This window comes from Apodemus sylvaticus, chromosome 13 (genome assembly GCF_947179515.1).
Source record: "Apodemus sylvaticus chromosome 13, mApoSyl1.1, whole genome shotgun sequence".
NCBI classification, from domain to species: Eukaryota; Metazoa; Chordata; class Mammalia; order Rodentia; family Muridae; genus Apodemus; species Apodemus sylvaticus.
In genome coordinates this window covers 62,926,096-62,932,095 of record NC_067484.1, presented here as the reverse complement: position 1 = coordinate 62,932,095, position 6,000 = coordinate 62,926,096, and positions in this window count along the sequence as shown.

The following is a 6,000-nucleotide window of genomic DNA, read 5'->3' as shown; positions in this document are numbered from 1 at the left end:
GGAGTGGGTGGGGGTTGGTTCTTCCTAGGAGACACTTCACTTTTAGCTTCTGATCAGCAGTGAGGCAGAGTGTGGCCATTTAACAGAAGGCTTCTGTTTTTCCAACAGAAAACAAGGTTTGGCATGTGTATTCTTGGAGAAAGTGAGAGAGTTAAGTATAAAACACATAGCACATTGCAGGCATTTGATAAACTCCCACATTGCTGCTGTGACAGCTTAATCATCTCTGGCCATGTACCCCTCCCAGAGCCTCCGAGTGGCAGGTGTGGTTAAGACTGTGGCATTGAAGTTGGACAGCTTTTGGAGTCAGATCCTACCTTTGACTTGGACTCACAGTGTGACCTTGGGCAGTGTGAAGCCAAATAGCATGCTGATAAAGGTAATGAGAGAATTTCACATAGTACCATGAGGGTGAATAGAAATTGTACCTGTAAAGAAATTAGAACATTGCAAGCTGTCCAGTCTATGTATGGCCTCCAGGGACTTGCAGCTGACTAGGGTGACAGGGGAATGAAGTCAAGAAAAACACAGACAAACATATATACATACATATAGACAGACAGACAGAAGGCTGGAACTGGGTAGCCTCAGTTCTTGCCTGGAGAAACCTCACTGCTTTTCTAAGCTCAGCACGTTTATTATATAGAGTTTACCAGAGAGGCTGTTATTATGCATAGATAAACAAGAAGGCAGGGTTTATGGTATACCGGCATTAGCAGTCTTCAGGAGGGAAATGTCTTGGGGGTGGGTGGAGAAAGTCTGGTGGGCATTTTCTGCATTCTGTCAACACCCACACACCAATCAAAAGGGAAGGCTTTGACATTTCCCCCATGCTTCATCCTTGAGGGAGAAGGCTTTGTTGTTTTCTCCATGAGTCCAATGCTCTGGAACACACAACATGGCGGTGCCCATGCAAACTGCACACAGACACACAGGATTCCACACACCCAGAAACTCCTTGTTCCCTGAAGTAAGTGCTTCATAAGCTTGGTTCTTTGTATTCTTAGTAGCAAGAGCCACCCTCAGCCTGAGAATAGTGCTGTAATTACTTGCCACACCTATACAATCATATGAAAACTACTCCAGGGAGACATCAATGTCTAATTCATCTGTGGAACCAGTACCTGGCACAAAGCAGATACCTATCGGATTTTTAGTTCAATAAGCAGATGACTACATAAAGCAAAATATAGAAGTGAAACATGGATGATTCAACCAAAGCCGTTATGGAAGGCTTGGACCCACAAACTCCCAGTCTGCACTAGTGTCAGATGAGCAGTAGGCTTGTATGCAGGAGGTACCTTCTGAATCAATAGCAAGGGACAAGTGGAGAGAGAGAGAGAGAGAGAGAGAGAGAGAGAGAGAGAGAGAGAGAGAGAGAATGCAGGAGGTGCCTTCTGAATCAATAGCAAGGGACAAGTGAAGAGAGGCAGAGGGGGGAGAGAGAGACAGAGAGAAAGACAGAGAGCAGAGACAGAGAGAGACAGAGACAGAGACAGAGAGAGAAGAGAGAGAGAAAACTGCTTCATCCATATCTATCTGCAGCAAATTAAATAAATACAAAAGGAAACAAACTCTTTCCTCCATCAGAAGGGGGAGACCCATAGGCCTGTGTCCAAGTCCCAGGAAAGCCACGGCTAACCCTCAGCCACTGCTGAGGCTCTCAACACCCTTTGGCCTCAGGTGAGAATAAATTCTCCAATAGAAATTTAAAATGGTTGACTTAGTGTCAGACCCGTATTTCCCTCCTGCTCATGTAAATAGAAAGGGGGAGAAAGAACAAGACACTTCCTTGAGGGACTGTCCCTCAGAGAACACGCCAAGCATCCTTTGCCTCCATGCGCTTTCTGCTTCTTCCCTCTTTGGTCCTCTCATCACGCTTATCCCATTGTACAGAAAACAGGCTGTGAGGTTGTGATAATTTGTTGGAAAGGGGACAGGTTGCTGTCCTGAAATCATCTTGTGAAGGCTTGCTTAGGTTCTTACAATGCTTGACCAGTGGATCCAGACCCTTAGGGCGTAACAAAATGCTTCCAAGTTTCAAGAGCCTGTTCAGGAAGGAGTTTGCTTTCATGCTTTGCTTTTAGGGGTTAACATAGCTAAATGCTTCCCCCTAATACTCTTGTCCTAAAACATGCTCTTTGCCATTTTCATTCAGTAGTTTAAAGCCATTGAGGTGGCGGATCAGGCTTTAGAAGTGATAGTTAGGTTCTGAGTATAAGGTGGTATCCCTGCTACAAAGGATTTCACAGTCCAGATGAGAGCAGGCTAATGCAGGCTCATGGTGGCCTTGACTGTAAGAAGGAGGATATGGGGGGGATCCACTGTGTTTATATAACACTAATGGGTAATGCTAGATATCCATACTCCTGCCTTAGGTGCTATTCACAAATGGCCCCTTTCATTGGGGGAGGGGAATAAAAATGAACAGCTAGTAGTCACTAAATTATAAGTAGAATTCCTCCTGATATCTCTGATGTTAGCACAGAGAGAACATTGTGTCATTGTCAAGGTTTTAAGTCATAAGAAGAGATAGCAATGGCAGAGGTGGAGTTGTCGGTATGTCTGGGGGTTAGAAGCCAGAGTAGAAAACAAGTCTCCAATAGGAAAATTACAGGTTTAGAAGGAAGAAAAGTTAAAGTGACCTATCTTAGGTTCTACTTGAGAAAGTTCTGGAGTCCCGTAGAGTAGAGTCCAGAGAGAAATTCCCCCTGATGTTTTATACCAGAGAGATTCAGACATCAAAGAGGGGAGAAAAAAAGCAATCAAGTTTCTTGAGTACTGTTATAGAACTGACTGCTCCAAGCTTCTGTAGATGGACCTCTTGGGAGATCAGAAGCAATCACTTTGTTTTGACAGGTCTCAGCTGGATCCCCTGCTTCAGGGCCTACGGACTCTTGGCCTCTTGACTGCTTGATCCCACAGGAGCCATCCCCACTGCCTGCTTTCAGTGAAGCAGGGCCTTGACGGGAAAAATAGGAAGACTCTTCCTGCACCATGCTTTTAAAGCCCCCTGTGGGGTTAGATGCATTGTTTTCATTTTTCATCTTCCTAGAAATCTCATGGGGGGGGAGGGGAAGGGAGTTTTTCTGACCAATCCAGAGGAGCCTGCTCTTGCTTTTACTTTCAAGTCAAAGCAAGTTACCATTCGACTTAAGTAAACCTTAAGTAAAATGTCACACCTTGAGAGACACGTTTCATAATGCATTGGACAGGTCTGTATGCCCTTGTTATACTCTATCAGGTACTACCTACCCCTTCCAAAACACTTGCTCATTAGTGAGTATATTTATTGTGCATCTATTTATATCAGAAATCTATAGAACAGAAGACAGGTAAGTCATCTGTCCTCTTCTTCAGGCATAATACTCATTCTGAACATAAAGGGTGTAACAAATAAGAATAAAACAACTCATGTGTGCATTTAGACACATGAAGAAGAAAGCCCTGAGTTTGGTCCCCAGCACTGCATAAAACCAAATATGATGATGCTTCCTTGTAATCCTGGTATTGGGAGGTAGAGAAAGAAAGATCAAAAGTTCAAGGTCAGCCTCAGATATGAAGGAGTTCCATGGCAATCTACAGGAGACCCCGCCTCACAACAAATCAAACCAAACCAAACCAACCAAAACAGAATCACAGATTCACATGAGCTTTCTAACAGCTATTAGATACTCGACCCATCTCCTAGTCAGCAGAGACTCGGTGGATCGAATGAGCTTTCTCAATGAGTAAGACAGTGAAAAAAATAAGCATTCTACCAACAATGAGGTTTCAGATGGTGCATAGGAGAATGAGGAAATAAGGCTGAGGGTGTGGAAGACTGACTGAATGCTTTACCCAGGTAGTCAGTAGTCAGGGGTAACTTCTCCAACTAAGGGACATCTGAACTAACACCAAGAGAGAGGCTGTAAATTATTTACCCTAGCCAGTTTACCTTCATGACAGTCCTTCTCTCTGAATTCAAGTATTGAATTGTTTCTAAAACAATGCACTTGTTTTTCTTCTCTGACTTTTATGTTTTCTTTGTTGTGCAGGGTGCCAGGGCATGAAACATGCTAGGAGACCATATCCCCAGCTCTGTTCCATCACTGTAATGCAAGCTCTGTCGAGCCGCAGATGCTATCTGTGCTCATGCTCTCCCAGTACCACTCTTAGACCAGCCAGGGTCATCACCAGTGATGTAATTCATATGTTTGATTGGCAGTCTAGACCAATTATCCTGCTGGCTCCCTTGGCATGTGACAAAAGTGACAGAGAAAGGGCCAGCTGAAGGTATGATTAAGGGGACTTGAACATTAAGTGCAGGCTCATTTTAGGGAGCAGTTGTACCACACAGAAAAGGAAGAAACAAAATGCAGTTGGTTTTAACTGAAGACTATTGGCTTTCATTAAAAAGCTATAGGAGGAGAAGCCTAGTGAAGCTGAACAGGTTTCTTACCAACATATATAACCATCCATCTCACAGAACCTGTAGGGAGCAGCTAAATAGTACTTCCTAATTGATGGAGAGATACCAGTGCAAGCCAAAACTATGCTGTTTACAAGCTCTGAGATATGGCAATATGATTCAGTTTTAATAAATGATGATAATAGTTGTGATAAGAGTAACCCTCAGTTCTGAGTTCTTCCAAGTTCTTACTAGGTCCTAGTCACCCTGCTAAGCACACATAGCCTAGAATATCCCCTTCAATCATTTTTTTAAAACTTCATGATAAAATAAAGAACCACATCAATTTATACATGAAGGATCTTACAGAGAGGTTACACAACTCTGAGCCCATGGAAGACTGAGGTTCCAGTGTAAATGTCTCACTCATACCTACCCAGGGCTGTGGGGACAGGGTGATACTTGGCTGGGTGAGATGATTTGAAATTACCTCCCTTTAGTCTCCACCAGAGCACCATGAATCTGATTGAACTTCATATCTCTGAGTGTTTGACCAGGCCTGGTGAAATTTGCATTTGTATCCATTTGAAAGACAGAACTTGTTAAAGACCACTATTGTCATGGAGAAGTATTTAACCCACATACCTACTGCTTCAGGGGTTCAATATGTACTCAGTGGTGTCAGGGAACATGGGGTTGGATGAATGCATAATGTATAGAACATAAAAATGAGGAAGAAGCATGGAAGCAACCAAGAAAAGAAAGGGAAGGAGTAAGAGACAGAGGGAAAGGAAATGAGGCACTGAAAACATGAGTATAGTAACAGATAGAACACAGATTAAGAAATCCCTCTGCCTAATTAGGAAATTAGGCAGATTTCATGAGTTCCTGGAATTGGCAACATTTTCAATGAGCTTTGAAATAAGCTTCAAAGTATTCGGACAAATTTTGAAGAATGTTCTGGTAATAGGAGGTAATGGGAGAAACATTAGTTTGGCTAAAGTACTCTAGTTCATTCATTTCCCTGCCCCAATTTATTCTAAGCTAATGTATAATAGAACATACCCTAAATAAATAAAGCAAATTCCAACTGCTGTGTTTGGACTATGCATTAATTATTTCTCATTTGGAAATAGTGGACTCTGACCTCCCTGGACAACAGCTGTCTGGGGATTCAGTATATACATCACCTCAAAGCCTTTCCAAAGAAGGCATCCCAAGGTTAGAATGCATGTTCAGCTCCTTGAGGGGAATGGCCCCGTCCACCTCCTTCTTGCATATCCCTGGGTCTTAATTAAATAACGAGTAATATGAAAAGAATCCCCATGCTGAGATAATAACAGCATTTTTCAAGGAGTTCTCTCACTGGGATAGCTACTGTGACCTCTGAGCATTCCCTAGGACTCAGCCCATATCTCTTTGTGGACAGGGGAGAACATTAGAGAGAATTTTAAGACAGGCCAATCCATGAATCCAGGTAGAAAATTTTCATTTTCTGACCCCTCTAGGCACCCTTAAGAGGTGTAGAAAAGGCTTCTCAGAGATTGGATTTAATAGCTTTTCTATAAGATACTTTTAACCCATATTTTCCTGTTATTTTGAAAAGGTAT